Here is a 20,362-nt window from a genome sequence, read left to right on the forward strand (position 1 = left end):
CGATCCAGATGCATGTTCTTATGTGGATGACATTTATCTCACAGACGACGAAATTTGGATGCATCTGTGTCGAGTGAATTCAATAATTTGTAACTTTGCAGATATGGGTTACAAGTTTAATTTTGCAAAATCGCACATTGCAGAAAACACAGTGTTGTTCCTCGGCTATGAGCTGAACAATGAAGGTCGAGGATTGGCTCCTCACTTCCTGGAGAAATGCGCACAGTTGCGCGCTCCTACAACACTGAAAAAATTACAGTCTTTACTGGGCTTCTTGAATTTCGGCAGAACTTATGTTCCGGAATATGCCCAGCGTATCAAGCCTTTGTATGCTTTGATACAACCAACTTTTTCAAAATCATGCTGGCTGCCTGAGCATTCGGCCATTTTGCAATCTTTGCAGGCCGATCTGCTTGCATCTAAATACTTACTGACTCGTGATAACCACACCAACCTGGTGATAAGAATAATTCCAGGGGCGGTGGGTTTCACGTACCTGACTTTCAATGAAGGTGACACAGTACCTATTGCTTACAAGTCACACTTGTACACTTCGGCTGAATTGCGGTTTCCCACTGTGGAGAAAGTTTTAACTGCTGTACAGATGGCGATTCTTAAAGAACGAGCACTGTCGCAGGGGAAACGCATGTTAGTGGTAACACCCTGTCCTCATTTGGAGGCAGTCACGAAAGCCAGTGTACCAAATTCAAAAGCTTTGCACCCTCGGTGGATTCAGTGGGCTGCGTCATTGACATCCACGGATGTCACGTTTATTTTTGACGCCTCCTTACGGTCGCAAGAGTACTTGCAGTATGAATTCGTTCATCCTGCTCCTCTGGCTATGTGTCCTTTGGAGGACTTCCATTGCATCATTTACACTGATGGGTCGGCGCAGGTTGCGCATGGCTCTAAACATGCCTACGTTTCCGCATGTGCCATTGTGGTCGGTGCTGTGTTGAATGATGAGTTCATTTCCAGGGAAGTGCACACGTTGCCCCTGGGTGACTGCACCGCGCAATTAGCAGAGCTTCGTGCACTCTTACTAGCGTTAGAGTACGCGGATCCAAGTGTTACTACTCTGATTGTAAGTGATTCTTACTACTGTGTCCAGTCTTACAATGAAAACTTGTTCTTTTGGATTCAAAATGATTTTCATGATTCCAAGGGTAGCACAATAAAACACAAAATGATCTGGGTTCGAGTGGCAGAGCTTAAGGCTCTGTTGCCTCTCGTTTATGTGATTCATACTCTCGGTCATCAGCGTGTAGGAGTTCACGCTGTTGGCAACTCGCTTGCTGATGAAGCAGCGAAATCAGCAGTATCTACATACTTAGTTGCAGCGGTTACTAGGTCAAAAACCAAGATTGATAGCGACATCTTGGCAGCGATTGCTGCCTCTGAGAAGGGAAGTAAACATCCTGCGGGATTCCCTTCGAAGTACAAATACCACTTAAGTCCCGAAAAGGTTCCTTTTGTGACAATTCCTGATGTTGGGGAACGGCTGATTCCCAACTCGGATCGCAGAGCAGACTTGATTACAGCGGCACATGAAGGTGTGGCGTCTGCACATGCGGGCGTCTCAGCCACTGTAACTCAATTACAACAACGTTTCTGGTGGCGGGGACTGTACAAACAGACGCGTGATTGTGTCCTACTTTGTGACATATGCCAGCAGATTAAACCTTCAACTGCTACGCGTCCGCCACAGACTCAGTTGTACATTTCTAATAAACCGCTAGGTTGTGTTTATTTAGATCACTGCGGTCCTTTTTCATCTGATACTGCGTATAAATACATCTTAGTAGCAGTTGACTCATGCACACGCTTTGTGTGGGTTTGGCCACATCGCAGCGCTGATTCACGGACTGTCATTAGAGATTTGCGTGTCTTTATGGGGATTTTTGCCTGTGGTACCTTCCATTCGGATCAGGGTCCGGCTTTCGCCTCTAAGGCGTATAAGGATGCCATGACTTCGATGGGGGTCCAAGTCAAGTTTTCGTCACCCTACAGACCTGAGGGTAATAGTGTAGTTGAACGAATGAACCGTGATTTAAAGCAATCTTTGACAGCCCGAGTTATAGGCACTGGCAGAAACTGGCTGGCTCACCTCTATGGCGTGCAGCGTGCTCTTAATAATCTCCCTAGAAGGTCTCTGGGTGGGCGGACCCCATACGAAATGCTCTTTGGAATCAAGATGTACGTCCCTGACCTTGACGGTCTAGACTATGTGGTTCGCGCCACTTCCTTTGACGCAGATGAACATTGCAATGTTTTACAGAATCTACAAAAGACCAGAGATAGTCTTGCAAAGGAACATTTGCCCTCCACGTCGGATGATGCGTTGCAGATCCCGGTAGTTGGCTGGCTACCCCAAGTTGGAGAACTGGTTCGGGAGAAGATCGATAACAAGAAAGAATTTGGTCCTTCCTATCGAGCTCCGGTTCCCGTCGTTGGAGTGAAGGGCACAAGAACAGTCATTTTACCACCACTTCCTGGACGTAAGGAAAACAGGTTTATTTCAATTGACAATGTCAAGATACACAGAGTGGCCGATTCTTCTTAGCATGACACCGGCTGTTTCCTGTCCTTCCATTGTGAGAAATTCAGTTATGCCTACTGCTTCTAATAATGAACCTGAAGTGGCCATCGAATTACCTGCTCTTTCCAGTCCTTTATTAAATAATTTACCTGGAACTAACATTGATGAGACAGACTATGCCTATCCCACTGATTTGTCCATACCTGACCTGCAAGCACGTTTAGCCACAGACTCCAGATTTTCTTTTGACTCTGTTTCTCTTGCCTCAAAGGAACCCTCTCGTGTTGCAGTTTATGCAAGCCTGTTTAAAAAACATTTTTTGATACCGCCTTGGACTTACATTTGGCTAGTCCTTGTTTCGATTTACCTTTTTATGTCAATTGGTTTTGTGTTTTATTTTTTTCGAATCATCAATGGACATTATGTCGAGGAAAGAACATGCATTACTCATTTAAATGGAACTTTGGCCCCACTTTCCTCTTCACATTCTACACACAGATTAAAAAGAGACTTGACTTTGGTTAACATCACAGCATGGCCTGTCCTTGATGGAATCGTGTGGGATGCAGTTCGGTTTCAGATTCATGGCCCCACGGAAGTCGTTAATGTTCCTAATGTACTTAGAGTGAATATGGGGGATGTGGTGAAACAAAACATTCGTTCTGATGACTGGGATGTTAATGCTGTGGAAAGTTTGTTTTCTGATTTAAAATACTATGCTGCCTTTGATGCTGAGGATTTATATTTAGAATCTGCTAATTATGGTGAATTGTTCTGTTACCAACATTATGGCAATCACTTTTTACACAAAACATCATCCCGAAGGGATGCTGTTAATTTTACTCAGTGGGAACATTGCCCAGCACCTACACAAGGGAGTTCAGAAACGTTTCTTAAAAAGTATACTTATTTCACTGACTTTAACCAGTCCAATCCCGAGTCCTTTTATTTTAAATTTCACAAACAGCCACTGTCCAAGGTTAGACTTACCGATACAAAATTGTTGTATTCGAAGGCCTTCCTAGATCAATTAGTTACTGGAGGCTATGAGCTATGGAAGGAAACAATAGACCTTAAATCGGTTTGGGGTTCAAGGGCCTGGCAGGTACAAGGCACTGAGGCTTTGCACCGTGCATGTCTCATCCAGAATCATATGTTGTTTTTAAATGAAACAATTTCCCAGACCACATGCTTTGGATTGGCTACATCTAAAAGGTTAAACACTCCGTCTTTCCCGGAGTTGGAGGAATATGATGGTTGGAGAAATTTTACTCAATTGTCAATTAGAGAATTACAGACTCTGCTTCTCAATTCCTCCTTTAACATTTCCAGTATGAATCCTAAGGGTTGGCTGCTTTGGCACCGTAGTGCAGATTCTTGTCAAAGTAGATTTTTAAATTTAACTGACGGTTTTAAGACTGTTAGATCTGATCCCCGGTTTGACTTAGGTCATACTGTCACCTCGTATTCCGTAGGCAAGTTGTGTCAAAATTGGCTGAAGCATTCAACTTTACCTGCGGTTAAGAATCACCTTTCCAAATTGCATGCGGAAGTGGATTTGAATGATTTCATTAAAGGCCCGGCTAGTGGCAGGTCGAAAAGGTGGTTATATGGGGTTTACAATGAAATTTGGAAGCTATCACAGATTGAGGCTGCTACACGCCTTAGGGCTATTGATCAGGCTAATCTTGAGAAAGTGCTTGCAGTTGTTGACAATAGCATTAATGTGCTTTCCTCTAGAATTTACACATTGGATAATATTGTGTCGTCAGTTGTCGATATTGTGCATGATGAAATATCTGTGTTATACCATGGTCAGAATCAATTACGATCAATCATGCAGTTTGCGTGGACCCTTCAAACTCTGAAAATGGGTAAAGTCCCCTGGGGTTACATGAACGTTTCTTCTTTATTTGCACCTTTTAATTTGACTGAGAAACAACGCTTGCTTTCAATGCGTGATACTTCCTTTTCTATGTTACATATTGAGAGGTTAGAATCTTTACCTTTTTCCGTGGCAGAAGCCTCTGCTGCAACGTGGCTTATCCACGGTTTAATAACACTGCCTTTTGCTTTATATAAATTTTCAAATTGTATGAAATATGTGCCAATAGGTCGTTATGAACCTTTGGGTAGCGGTTTCCTTCATGAAGTCTGGTCACTCCCATACACGTACAGATGTTTTAAGGATGACCAGGAGGTTTATCTGAATGGGGAGGAGTGTACTGAGACGCCAGATCATTCATTAATGTGTCGACACATACAGTTACACGGTTCATGCAACAAGGACAGGCCGAATATGGCTTGCGTTTTACAAGGCACGCCTGTTCCTGCTATCATCCCCACGTTTAAATTGTTAGAGAATGGAAGTTATTTAATGCTCAATAATGAAGACTGTTGTGGGTTAATTATAGGTATCCCTTTCATAGTTACAGTAAGTGAGCGGGTTATTTGCTGCAGAAATGTGCTTCACCCTCCCACACATGAACATAGAGATTCTTCCATCTGGCCAAGAATACCAACCTTGGGAGCAGAATTCAGCGGCATGGCAAGAATAAGAGCTCTTTTGTCCCAGAAAGAGGTGGCCTTGAGCTCGGCCCGTGAAACTTTCGTGCTTCACGTTGCTAACACCCGTACAGAAGTTCAGGCTCTATTGAATACTGATTTGCCTTTGCATTTCGGAGCAATGGTTCGTACTATCTTTAACGCATCCTCCACAAAGGGCCTATCACATTTTTTTAAAGTTGTTAGCAGTGGTCTCGTGACTTCCTTTGAGAAAATTTTTGGAGTCATCCCTGCTTTCTTCCATTCAATCTTTTCATCCTTGTTTGGAGGGTTCCCGTTTTTACTTGCAGTAGCGGCTGGCGCTCTGGTGGTTTTCTGTCTTTTTAAGTATGGATGCCCATCCTGTGCAAGACCACGCGCAACTGCTGCTGACGCGGTTTCGCAACCGCATGCTTGATTATTATGGCACACTGCTGTTGGCGACTTTGAGCACGGCATTTGGATTATCTTTTCGATTCTCCTATTTCACCTGTGTCCAGCCTGTTTTTCACTGCCTGACCTGTGATTTCCAGTGGGCCATTGATTTGTGTCTCTGCGGACCGGTTTCTCCTGACGTCGATTTTAATCAACTGATGAGTCCTATCATTGCTCACGAGTTGGTTTGTTCTGACGAGAGGATTATGGCCTTAGCAGTGGCGCATGGACTAATTGGTCCCTGGGATGTGTTGTCGGCAGCACGGAATTTCTTGGAACTGAGTTTTCTTGAAAACCCACCGAGCTGTCCTCTGATGGTTATAGAGGATCCGGTGCTGGAAGAACACGTATGTTCCTTTCATCTTTTGAATTGGATGGCTGAACTGTTTTCGGATGAGGACAGTGACTTCCTATTGGAGGCTGTTGTTACTTACTTTTCATATACAGTTTTGTCATAGACTCTGCTTCATATTGACTTGCTGATTTATAGCATATCGTTGACTTATTTGTCATGAATTTTTAATTTTGTCTTGCCTATTGGCTTGAGCCACGTTATATTTTTGGGCTATTTTTTAGCATTACCTTTTTGATCTTTAAATTCAATTCATGCTCGTTTACTGTTGAGTTCTGCTCTCATGAGATGGCACTTCTGTTATCATATTTTGTCCGTTCTCGGATCATGGGGGGGTGTCATATAGCTCCTGTATATCCTTATATCGTGTTAAGTTAGCATAGGTACATTTGAGGTTTAAACGCCATTTTTCTTTCTTGCAACTTCTGCACACGACACTTAATTGTTGACTTAGCTTTCAACCTAGTAGTTTGCCGTGGTGTATGTGAGAATAATATGTTATTGCTCTGATATCAGCTTTGTTTAATAAACTATGTCTGCACGAAGAGTGCTGAAGTTTCAGGAGCAACACGATATGGAATTGTTATGAGGTCTGATCTCCACGCCTTCATAGTCATAACACAAGTGCAGCCTTTGCCAACTCTGGCTTCAGGCGGGATTGATATTGCTTTGCACGAGACACATAGAACACACTTGATGCGGTGCACATGCAGAGAGAGCTGGTGTATGCTGATGTGATTCCTTCATGCTAGGACACTAAGGTATGGGCCCGCCCTAAAACAACCCAAAGAGACCTTCTTAGCTAATAAAATAATATATGTGTTAGGGAGGGTGAGATATAAGTGTTGTTAACTCTTATCCAGTACAGCATGTTAACATGCTGTCACCATTCGCTTTTTATGTCTTAGTAACTATGCTGGTAATTTTGCTACTGATAATATGTATACTTGTATTATCTAAGATACTGCGCCTGAGAAGACAGCATTAGTAAATAAACATTTCAAATGCACATGTGTCTTCTTTACTCCATGTTCTGGTTTGTAATGATAATATAACGAAAGAGTGTTCATGAGTCCCACGTACCCTGAGGTATTGTAAGTTCATGTTCTGGTTTGTCTAAACATTGGGAGTTTGATATGTCCAATGAGACACTGTAGCTAGCTCGGTAAGGGGTGAGTTGGTTGCCAAGGTGAGTTTTGGGACACCCTAATTTGCCGAGGTTCCACTCCTCTGTGCACAGTTCTGTGTGAGAACAGAAACCCTGCGACATGGCGCCCAACGTGTCCCAAAACTTACCTTAGCAACCAACTCACCCCTTACCGAGCTAGCTACAGTGTCTCATTGGACATATCAAACTCCCAATGTTTAGACAAACCAGAACATGAACTTACAATACCTCAGGGTACGTGGGACTCATGAACACTCTTTCGTTATATTATCATTACAAACCAGAACATGGAGTAAAGAAGACACATGTGCATTTGAAATGTTTATTTACTAATGCCGTCTTCTCAGGCGCAGTATCTTAGATAATACAAGTATACATATTATCAGTAGCAAAATTACCAGCATAGTTACTAAGACATAAAAAGCGAATGGTGACAGCATGTTAACATGCTGTACTGGATAAGAGTTAACAACACTTATATCTCACCCTCCCTAACACATATATTATTTTATTAGCTAAGAAGGTCTCTTTGGGTTGTTTTAGGGCGGGCCCATACCTTAGTGTCCTAGCATGAAGGAATCACATCAGCATACACCAGCTCTCTCTGCATGTGCACCGCATCAAGTGTGTTCTATGTGTCTCGTGCAAAGCAATATCAATCCCGCCTGAAGCCAGAGTTGGCAAAGGCTGCACTTGTGTTATGACTATGAAGGCGTGGAGATCAGACCTCATAACAATTCCATATCGTGTTGCTCCTGAAACTTCAGCACTCTTCGTGCAGACATAGTTTATTAAACAAAGCTGATATCAGAGCAATAACATATTATTCTCACATACACCACGGCAAACTACTAGGTTGAAAGCTAAGTCAACAATTAAGTGTCGTGTGCAGAAGTTGCAAGAAAGAAAAATGGCGTTTAAACCTCAAATGTACCTATGCTAACTTAACACGATATAAGGATATACAGGAGCTATATGACACCCCCCCATGATCCGAGAAGGGACAAAATATGATAACAGAAGTGCCATCTCATGAGAGCAGAACTCAACAGTAAACGAGCATGAATTGAATTTAAAGATCAAAAAGGTAATGCTAAAAAATAGCCCAAAAATATAACGTGGCTCAAGCCAATAGGCAAGACAAAATTAAAAATTCATGACAAATAAGTCAACGATATGCTATAAATCAGCAAGTCAATATGAAGCAGTGTCTATGACAAAACTGTATATGAAAAGTAAGTAACAACAGCCTCCAATAGGAAGTCACTGTCCTCATCCGAAAACAGTTCAGCCATCCAATTCAAAAGATGAAAGGAACATACGTGTTCTTCCAGCACCGGATCCTCTATAACCATCAGAGGACAGCTCGGTGGGTTTTCAAGAAAACTCAGTTCCAAGAAATTCCGTGCTGCCGACAACACATCCCAGGGACCAATTAGTCCATGCGCCACTGCTAAGGCCATAATCCTCTCGTCAGAACAAACCAACTCGTGAGCAATGATAGGACTCATCAGTTGATTAAAATCGACGTCAGGAGAAACCGGTCCGCAGAGACACAAATCAATGGCCCACTGGAAATCACAGGTCAGGCAGTGAAAAACAGGCTGGACACAGGTGAAATAGGAGAATCGAAAAGATAATCCAAATGTCGTGCTCAAAGTCGCCAACGGCAGTGTGCCATAATAATCAAGCATGCGGTTGCGAAACCGCGTCAGCAGCAGTTGCGCGTGGTCTTGCACAGGATGGGCATCCATACTTAAAAAGACAGAAAACCACCAGAGCGCCAGCCGCTACTGCAAGTAAAAACGGGAACCCTCCAAACAAGGATGAAAAGATTGAATGGAAGAAAGCAGGGATGACTCCAAAAATTTTCTCAAAGGAAGTCACGAGACCACTGCTAACAACTTTAAAAAAATGTGATAGGCCCTTTGTGGAGGATGCGTTAAAGATAGTACGAACCATTGCTCCGAAATGCAAAGGCAAATCAGTATTCAATAGAGCCTGAACTTCTGTACGGGTGTTAGCAACGTGAAGCACGAAAGTTTCACGGGCCGAGCTCAAGGCCACCTCTTTCTGGGACAAAAGAGCTCTTATTCTTGCCATGCCGCTGAATTCTGCTCCCAAGGTTGGTATTCTTGGCCAGATGGAAGAATCTCTATGTTCATGTGTGGGAGGGTAAAGCACATTTCTGCAGCAAATAACCCGCTCACTTACTGTAACTATGAAAGGGATACCTATAATTAACCCACAACAGTCTTCATTATTGAGCATTAAATAACTTCCATTCTCTAACAATTTAAACGTGGGGATGATAGCAGGAACAGGCGTGCCTTGTAAAACGCAAGCCATATTCGGCCTGTCCTTGTTGCATGAACCGTGTAACTGTATGTGTCGACACATTAATGAATGATATGGCGTCTCAGTACACTCCTCCCCATTCAGATAAACCTCCTGGTCATCCTTAAAACATCTGTACGTGTATGGGAGTGACCAGACTTCATGAAGGAAACCGCTACCCAAAGGTTCATAACGACCTATTGGCACATATTTCATACAATTTGAAAATTTATATAAAGCAAAAGGCAGTGTTATTAAACCGTGGATAAGCCACGTTGCAGCAGAGGCTTCTGCCACGGAAAAAGGTAAAGATTCTAACCTCTCAATATGTAACATAGAAAAGGAAGCATCACGCATTGAAAGCAAGCATTGTTTCTCAGTCAAATTAAAAGGTGCAAATAAAGAAGAAACGTTCATGTAACCCCAGGGGACTTTACCCATTTTCAGAGTTTGAAGGGTCCACGCAAACTGCATGATTGATCGTAATTGATTCTGACCATGGTATAACACAGATATTTCATCATGCACAATATCGACAACTGACGACACAATATTATCCAATGTGTAAATTCTAGAGGAAAGCACATTAATGCTATTGTCAACAACTGCAAGCACTTTCTCAAGATTAGCCTGATCAATAGCCCTAAGGCGTGTAGCAGCCTCAATCTGTGATAGCTTCCAAATTTCATTGTAAACCCCATATAACCACCTTTTCGACCTGCCACTAGCCGGGCCTTTAATGAAATCATTCAAATCCACTTCCGCATGCAATTTGGAAAGGTGATTCTTAACCGCAGGTAAAGTTGAATGCTTCAGCCAATTTTGACACAACTTGCCTACGGAATACGAGGTGACAGTATGACCTAAGTCAAACCGGGGATCAGATCTAACAGTCTTAAAACCGTCAGTTAAATTTAAAAATCTACTTTGACAAGAATCTGCACTACGGTGCCAAAGCAGCCAACCCTTAGGATTCATACTGGAAATGTTAAAGGAGGAATTGAGAAGCAGAGTCTGTAATTCTCTAATTGACAATTGAGTAAAATTTCTCCAACCATCATATTCCTCCAACTCCGGGAAAGACGGAGTGTTTAACCTTTTAGATGTAGCCAATCCAAAGCATGTGGTCTGGGAAATTGTTTCATTTAAAAACAACATATGATTCGGGATGAGACATGCACGGTGCAAAGCCTCAGTGCCTTGTACCTGCCAGGCCCTTGAACCCCAAACCGATTTAAGGTCTATTGTTTCCTTCCATAGCTCATAGCCTCCAGTAACTAATTGATCTAGGAAGGCCTTCAAATACAACAATTTTGTATCGGTAAGTCTAACCTTGGACAGTGGCTGTTTGTGAAATTTAAAATAAAAGGACTCGGGATTGGACTGGTTAAAGTCAGTGAAATAAGTATACTTTTTAAGAAACGTTTCTGAACTCCCTTGTGTAGGTGCTGGGCAATGTTCCCACTGAGTAAAATTAACAGCATCCCTTCGGGATGATGTTTTGTGTAAAAAGTGATTGCCATAATGTTGGTAACAGAACAATTCACCATAATTAGCAGATTCTAAATATAAATCCTCAGCATCAAAGGCAGCATAGTATTTTAAATCAGAAAACAAACTTTCCACAGCATTAACATCCCAGTCATCAGAACGAATGTTTTGTTTCACCACATCCCCCATATTCACTCTAAGTACATTAGGAACATTAACGACTTCCGTGGGGCCATGAATCTGAAACCGAACTGCATCCCACACGATTCCATCAAGGACAGGCCATGCTGTGATGTTAACCAAAGTCAAGTCTCTTTTTAATCTGTGTGTAGAATGTGAAGAGGAAAGTGGGGCCAAAGTTCCATTTAAATGAGTAATGCATGTTCTTTCCTCGACATAATGTCCATTGATGATTCGAAAAAAATAAAACACAAAACCAATTGACATAAAAAGGTAAATCGAAACAAGGACTAGCCAAATGTAAGTCCAAGGCGGTATCAAAAAATGTTTTTTAAACAGGCTTGCATAAACTGCAACACGAGAGGGTTCCTTTGAGGCAAGAGAAACAGAGTCAAAAGAAAATCTGGAGTCTGTGGCTAAACGTGCTTGCAGGTCAGGTATGGACAAATCAGTGGGATAGGCATAGTCTGTCTCATCAATGTTAGTTCCAGGTAAATTATTTAATAAAGGACTGGAAAGAGCAGGTAATTCGATGGCCACTTCAGGTTCATTATTAGAAGCAGTAGGCATAACTGAATTTCTCACAATGGAAGGACAGAAAACAGCCGGTGTCATGCTAAGAAGAATCGGCCACTCTGTGTATCTTGACATTGTCAATTGAAATAAACCTGTTTTCCTTACGTCCAGGAAGTGGTGGTAAAATGACTGTTCTTGTGCCCTTCACTCCAACGACGGGAACCGGAGCTCGATAGGAAGGACCAAATTCTTTCTTGTTATCGATCTTCTCCCGAACCAGTTCTCCAACTTGGGGTAGCCAGCCAACTACCGGTATCTGCAACGCATCATCCGACGTGGAGGGCAAATGTTCCTTTGCAAGACTATCTCTGGTCTTTTGTAGATTCTGTAAAACATTGCAATGTTCATCTGCGTCAAAGGAAGTGGCGCGAACCACATAGTCTAGACCGTCAAGGTCAGGGACGTACATCTTGATTCCAAAGAGCATTTCGTATGGGGTCCGCCCACCCAGAGACCTTCTAGGGAGATTATTAAGAGCACGCTGCACGCCATAGAGGTGAGCCAGCCAGTTTCTGCCAGTGCCTATAACTCGGGCTGTCAAAGATTGCTTTAAATCACGGTTCATTCGTTCAACTACACTATTACCCTCAGGTCTGTAGGGTGACGAAAACTTGACTTGGACCCCCATCGAAGTCATGGCATCCTTATACGCCTTAGAGGCGAAAGCCGGACCCTGATCCGAATGGAAGGTACCACAGGCAAAAATCCCTATAAAGACACGCAAATCTCTAATGACAGTCCGTGAATCAGCGCTGCGATGTGGCCAAACCCACACAAAGCGTGTGCATGAGTCAACTGCTACTAAGATGTATTTATACGCAGTATCAGATGAAAAAGGACCGCAGTGATCTAAATAAACACAACCTAGCGTTTTATTAGAAATGTACAACTGAGTCTGTGGCGGACGCGTAGCAGTCGAAGGTTTAATCTGCTGGCATATGTCACAAAGTAGGACATAATCACGCATCTGTTTGTACAGTCCCCGCCACCAGAAACGTTGTTGTAATTGAGTTACAGTGGCTGAGACGCCCGCATGCGCAGACGCCACACCTTCATGTGCCGCTGTAATCAAGTCTGCTCTGCGATCCGAGTTGGGAATCAGCCGTTCCCCAACATCAGGAATTGTCACAAAAGGAACCTTTTCGGGACTTAAGTGGTATTTGTACTTCGAAGGGAATCCCGCAGGATGTTTACTTCCCTTCTCAGAGGCAGCAATCGCTGCCAAGATGTCGCTATCAATCTTGGTTTTTGACCTAGTAACCGCTGCAACTAAGTATGTAGATACTGCTGATTTCGCTGCTTCATCAGCAAGCGAGTTGCCAACAGCGTGAACTCCTACACGCTGATGACCGAGAGTATGAATCACATAAACGAGAGGCAACAGAGCCTTAAGCTCTGCCACTCGAACCCAGATCATTTTGTGTTTTATTGTGCTACCCTTGGAATCATGAAAATCATTTTGAATCCAAAAGAACAAGTTTTCATTGTAAGACTGGACACAGTAGTAAGAATCACTTACAATCAGAGTAGTAACACTTGGATCCGCGTACTCTAACGCTAGTAAGAGTGCACGAAGCTCTGCTAATTGCGCGTTGCAGTCACCCAGGGGCAACGTGTGCACTTCCCTGGAAATGAACTCATCATTCAACACAGCACCGACCACAATGGCACATGCGGAAACGTAGGCATGTTTAGAGCCATGCGCAACCTGCGCCGACCCATCAGTGTAAATGATGCAATGGAAGTCCTCCAAAGGACGCATAGCCAGAGGAGCAGGATGAACGAATTCATACTGCAAGTACTCTTGCGACCGTAAGGAGGCGTCAAAAATAAACGTGACATCCGTGGATGTCAATGACGCAGCCCACTGAATCCACCGAGGGTGCAAAGCTTTTGAATTTGGTACACTGGCTTTCGTGACTGCCTCCAAATGAGGACAGGGTGTTACCACTAACATGCGTTTCCCCTGCGACAGTGCTCGTTCTTTAAGAATCGCCATCTGTACAGCAGTTAAAACTTTCTCCACAGTGGGAAACCGCAATTCAGCCGAAGTGTACAAGTGTGACTTGTAAGCAATAGGTACTGTGTCACCTTCATTGAAAGTCAGGTACGTGAAACCCACCGCCCCTGGAATTATTCTTATCACCAGGTTGGTGTGGTTATCACGAGTCAGTAAGTATTTAGATGCGAGCAGATCGGCCTGCAAAGATTGCAAAATGGCCGAATGCTCAGGCAGCCAGCATGATTTTGAAAAAGTTGGTTGTATCAAAGCATACAAAGGCTTGATACGCTGGGCATATTCCGGAACATAAGTTCTGCCGAAATTCAAGAAGCCCAGTAAAGACTGTAATTTTTTCAGTGTTGTAGGAGCGCGCAACTGTGCGCATTTCTCCAGGAAGTGAGGAGCCAATCCTCGACCTTCATTGTTCAGCTCATAGCCGAGGAACAACACTGTGTTTTCTGCAATGTGCGATTTTGCAAAATTAAACTTGTAACCCATATCTGCAAAGTTACAAATTATTGAAATCACTCGACACAGATGCATCCAAATTTCGTCGTCTGTGAGATAAATGTCATCCACATAAGAACATGCATCTGGATCGATACTCTCCAATAGAGTGACTATTCTTGAGGTGAAGACACCAGGACTATTTTTGTAGCCCATCGGGAGTCGCCGGAAGCATTTTTGCACACCAGCGGACGTAAAACTTGTCCATTGGGAGCTAAAGCTATCCAGTCTGTGGGCATAAAAACCGTTGGATATGTCAAGCGTTGTCTTGAAACGCTTACGCACTAGACTATCCACTAGCGCAGAGCCGTGAGTATTCTGTACTGCACAGTTACGGCAATGCGAGTTCAAATGCCGGTAATCCAATACCAAACGATATGATCCGTCAGGTTTGGTCACAGTAAAAAGGGGATTATTCATCGGTGACACACACGTTTCAATAACTCCTTGATATTCCAATTGTTCAAGGATTTCTGCGACGGCAGCTTTAGCTTCACGCCGTATGGGATATTGAGGCTGAGGCTGCGGCTCAGACCGCAAAGGAATTTCGTGGCAAGGAGACAATTTATCCCAACCACATTGGTTGCGGTACAGAGCCGGTGCAAGAGCCCGAGCCCACTCTTCTGCAAAATGCTGCGCATGCTCAGTCGAGACAGTGTGCGCGAAACTGGGAAGGATTACCTCCTCCTCTCGCGGCGCTGCGAGCACAAAAGGTGGGGGCCAGTCAGCCTCGGAAAGCAAAATGTCGTACGTAGACGAAAGGTTCTCCCAAAATACCCCTCTGACAGTACGCTGTATGTCACCTTCAATTAACAGGACAATTTCAAAAAGTCTTTCAGGGGGAGCTAATCTCGTATCGGCTGTTTCTATGACAACAAACACTTCAGTCGCTGTCACCTTCAGTAGTGGACGGAGCGCCTCTCTGACTATGGTAATCTCCGCCGCTCTGTCCAGCAAGGTCAGAGCCCACGTCAGATTCCGAAGCCGCGTTCTCACTATCTGTGGCATATCTATGCGCTGTTAAGGCTGCGACTTTCTTTTTCGCAAACTGCGGACGCTTAGGCGTAAATCCTCCTGCTTCACTGCGCCGTCCGTCTGGCGGGACTGACCACGTCCTTGTTGGCCACCACGTCCACGTCCACCCCCTCCTCCAGTGGTCTTCGGGACCGATGTTTCCTGAAAGGAACGAGGAGAGCGTTGATCAGAACCCTGAAATCGATCAGGTGTTTTAATCATCGCGCGATCGCGCAAATCATAAACTTTTTCTGTTGGCGCAGGTGCTTGTACTGCAGGAAAAGAATCCTGAGTCTGTTTATTCTGCTTCCCCTGTGTCTGTTTCTTAGGCCAATTTTGTTTTTTGGACTTGGGCTGGACATCTGTCACTGCAGATTGTCCCTGAGGTTGTTTTTTCTCCTTTACTGGAAAATATTTCAGACCTCTACTTGTGCGGCCAATTGTCTTATAAGCGGCCACCACAATCTTTGCTAACTGGCGGGGTTTGTCGGCATCGGGCAGAGCAGCCAAAGCATTCGACACCTGAAAGTTAACTGCATCTCCTTTAACATTGGAGAGAATGAGATCACATACAATCTCAAAAGAACCACACAGGCGCATACCCAATTCAACCGCTGCCTCTGGACCGTGATCATTCTGAACACGTCTAATGATATCAGGCAGGGCAGTCATAGACGGGGTGCCGAAGCACCGTGTATAAACTGCCGCAAATGTTTTTCCCCAGCTTTCACAGTCAACAAGTTCAGGAGTTAAATCCTTCGGTAGAGTAATCGTTAACATTCTATGCTTATCAGCAGGAGTAGAATTCGGAAAAACCGCCTCCAGTTGATCAAACTTCTCTGCTAGCCAGAATGGGAAGTCATCGTTGTCAACTGGACGAGCACCAAAAACCGAATTAACCATCACTGGATTGAGACGCATTCCGCCTCGATCCATGGGAACGGCCGCACCCCCCTGGAGACCACCAGGCAGGTGGCGACCGATGTATTGCACTAATGCACGAATCACGGAAATGGAAACAACATGCAGCCTACGAATTTCCTGCAGGGTACAAGCGCCGTGATTCGGGTGCGGGGTAAAGCCACCCAACGCAGGCCAATTTGTACCTGGAATTGAGAGTGGACCTAACCTCGCAGCTGACAAAGAGTGGGGGAGGGCGCCATCAAACCAAACTCGATGCTGCCAATGATCAATAGGTATTTCCAATGCCCTGTACGGTGTATACTCAGCCGGGACATCCGAGGCGGTGTAGGAGTGGAACAAACCAGTATTAGCGTCCACAGCCGGAAACGTAACCCAAGAGTAAAACAACTCGTAAGGGAACGCCGGATCTGCACATACCACGAAAATCACAGCCATCCCATCTACCGGGACTTGGTACGTCTGAAGATGGTTGCGTACTGCTACGCGACTATGCTGCGCAATAGCCACCGCCGCCATGACAACACTGGAAACAAGAAAACACAAAGAATACTTTGTAGCACAACTGGGTAGTAATTCAAAGAAACCGTTTAAGAAAGAATCAAGCTTGAATAAGACCTATTTTAAAAAATAGGTAGGTTTCACCGACACCCCGCTTTCCGGAAACGGAGGTGAAGGGGTAAAGGTATGAACGATAAACTACTCGAGTGTCATGATATAAGACCACCGAAACCGTTGGGCGCCATGTCGCAGGGTTTCTGTTCTCACACAGAACTGTGCACAGAGGAGTGGAACCTCGGCAAATTAGGGTGTCCCAAAACTCACCTTGGCAACCAACTCACCCCTTACCGAGCTAGCTACAGTGTCTCATTGGACATATCAAACTCCCAATGTTTAGACAAACCAGAACATGAACTTACAATACCTCAGGGTACGTGGGACTCATGAACACTCTTTCGTTATATTATCATTACAAACCAGAACATGGAGTAAAGAAGACACATGTGCATTTGAAATGTTTATTTACTAATGCCGTCTTCTCAGGCGCAGTATCTTAGATAATACAAGTATACATATTATCAGTAGCAAAATTACCAGCATAGTTACTAAGACATAAAAAGCGAATGGTGACAGCATGTTAACATGCTGTACTGGATAAGAGTTAACAACACTTATATCTCACCCTCCCTAACACATATATTATTTTATTAGCTAAGAAGGTCTCTTTGGGTTGTTTTAGGGCGGGCCCATACCTTAGTGTCCTAGCATGAAGGAATCACATCAGCATACACCAGCTCTCTCTGCATGTGCACCGCATCAAGTGTGTTCTATGTGTCTCGTGCAAAGCAATATCAATCCCGCCTGAAGCCAGAGTTGGCAAAGGCTGCACTTGTGTTATGACTATGAAGGCGTGGAGATCAGACCTCATAACAATTCCATATCGTGTTGCTCCTGAAACTTCAGCACTCTTCGTGCAGACATAGTTTATTAAACAAAGCTGATATCAGAGCAATAACATATTATTCTCACATACACCACGGCAAACTACTAGGTTGAAAGCTAAGTCAACAATTAAGTGTCGTGTGCAGAAGTTGCAAGAAAGAAAAATGGCGTTTAAACCTCAAATGTACCTATGCTAACTTAACACGATATAAGGATATACAGGAGCTATATGACATAAACACACAGAGTATGAAACCTTAAAGGCTGATCTTGACTGGAGGCTATATGTACTGAGCCCCAGATTTACAAGCATTTTGTGCTAGGTTTGTAATACAAAAGTGATGCAAATCTGTGCAAATCTTTTTTTTTCATTTACTTTCTAGCACAAAAGTTGTTTTCTGCTTAAAGGTCGCCTCAAAGTAAAGTAAAGCAGTGCACAGCATTGCTTTGCGTTACTCTTTACAAGGCATCATGTCAAAGGTGGAATATAGCTTTTCCCATGCAATTATCCATGGTTTTTAAGCAAATCCCTATCTTGAAACAAGATTAGACAGGGATTACCATGAAAAAATAACGCCACTTTGAAGCAGAGACTAAAAAGCAGGAATGCTTTTATTTCTCCTAACTTTCCCACTATGTATTGCACTGTACAGTACACATCCGAACTGGGAAGCATTTCAAAGTCTTTCTAGACACAGTATTTCGTATTGGTAGGGTACCCACTAAGTACAAAACCTATGAACGCAAAGGTGTGTGTGTGGCGTGCTTGGCAGGTTGATTGTGCACCAGCACTAGGGAAAGAGCAGGATATATGCATATCTTAGGAGATATGGCGCTATCCTCCTCTCTCCATCTCACACATCGTAGAGCAGGACACGGGTGCTGTGCTGCTTCGTGTAAAGGTTTCTACACAATCTGGGACTTACAGCCGATGTAACTACTTGTTGAATTGGTAGCGTAAGATATTTCTGCAGTAGATTTCGTTGCTTGCAGACACTTGACTTATACTCTGCATGCAGTTTTAAGAGAACCACTAAGTAATGTATTCAATACGTTTTTTCAAGAACAAGTCTTCGTGTGTCTTGGGTACAACTCCTTTAAGGACATTAAATGGTAAAACTTTTAGAACCAGTTAGACAGAGCACAATCTAAAGTAAATGTGACTGTGTTGTTCCTTAGTTGTTCCTTATAGTTCATTGAATGTGGTGACCTCTCTGCAGCTGGTTCACCTCTGAATGTTGCACCAGGTGTTTGAAACATGAAGGTACAAAAGTCTGTGTAGCAGGAACATTATTTATTTATTTTTGAAATTTATACAGCGCACTGTAAGACTCCATAGGCAAAGGCCGTGTAGTGATTAATTAGTAAACAGCCAGGTCTTAAGACCTCTCCTAAAGGCCATAAGGTCTGTCATCTTTCTAAGAGCCAGGGGCAGGGCATTCCAGGCCTTGGCTGCTCCCAGCACAAAGCTTCTGCCTCCCAAATGCGCTTTCCTGATGCAAGGTACTACAATCAGATCCTGCGTCAGCGGATCTAAGGTGCCTTGTCGGATGATACCAATGAAAATACTGCCAAAAGAAGGATGGCCCTAGACCTCGCAAGGCCTTAAATACCAGGCAAAGCGCTTTGAACGAGATCCGCTTTCGCACCGGGAGCCAGTGAAGTTTAACTTCACTGGGAAATGGGGGCGTACTTAGGGATGCCCGTATTAAGCCGCGCTGCAGCATTTTACAAAACCTGCATTTTGTTCAATATGCCCTGTTGGGCGTTAAGAAACAGACTGTTACAATAATCCAGCCGCGATAATACCAGTGTAGTAACTACTGTTTTTTTTCCCACTTACTGGGATAAATGGCAGAATCTTTCGAATTGTTTTGAGCAGGAAGGAAATAGAGGAGGACAACGCATTAAAGGAAAGCTGATCATCGATCAGCACCCCTAGGTTCTTAACTTTAGACACAGGGGTGGGGACCTTACCCATCCCCTCAGGCCACCATTTTGGACTCCAGAAATTAACATTTGAGCCAAACACTATAACTTCCGTTTTAGCCGAGTTCAGTTTAAGACAGTTTACGGCCATCCAATTTCCCACCGCCAGCATGCAATCCTGAAACTGTTTGGCTACTCCTTCCTCCTTACCTGGTAGCAGTGACACCACAATCTGGGTGTCGACAGCGTATGAGGTAAGTTCAAAGCCAAATGCCCGAATTACTGGGGCCAGTGAGTTTAGATTTGTTTTTGCCCAGCGCCACACTCTGAACTCTGTTGGAGAGGAAAGCTTTTAGGATGTTAAACGCTTTCCTTTGTATACCACATGCCTTCAAATGGTCCAACAATATCACATGATGGACCATATCGAAGGCCGCGGAAAGGTCCAACAGTACCATGCCAGCTCTGCCCCCAGCATCGGTCACTGCTCTGATCTCCTCCGTTGTTTTAATTAGCGCTGATTCTGTGCTATGGCTGGCCCTAAAACCATGTTGTGACGGGTCCAGTGCCTGAGTAGCCATAAGGAACGAGCTCAGTTGGACATTCGTCACCTTTTCTATTAATTTAGCTGGTAAAGGGAGTCTCGCTATAGGGCGATAGTTATAAGGATCCCTGATATCCAGGTTTGATTTTTTTTAGTAAGGGCAGAATTGATATACATATATAAATAAATTCTACTTCCCTCAATCTCAGATAGATTGGAGCCCTGTCCTACTAGAATAGAGCCTTCAGGAAAAGGTCTGTGAGATAAATGAAATGGACTCAGTAAACCCTGAAGTGAATTGAAACTATTAAAGAAATATTTGGGAGAGATCTTGAGTAGTTCGATGAGAAAGGTGTTCCTGGCTTATGTTCCTCTGCCAG

At 43.8% G+C, this 20,362-nt stretch overlaps 1 protein-coding gene across 3 annotated transcripts in view; it reads left to right on the forward strand.

The window, feature by feature from the left end:
• Positions 1-20,362, forward strand: part of RAP1GAP2 (RAP1 GTPase activating protein 2) — a 941,171-nt gene that overhangs the window by 856,198 nt on the left and 64,611 nt on the right. The window lies entirely within an intron of this gene.

The sequence above is a fragment of the Lissotriton helveticus genome, chromosome 3_1 (assembly GCF_964261635.1).
Source record: "Lissotriton helveticus chromosome 3_1, aLisHel1.1, whole genome shotgun sequence".
Taxonomy (NCBI): Eukaryota; Metazoa; Chordata; class Amphibia; order Caudata; family Salamandridae; genus Lissotriton; species Lissotriton helveticus.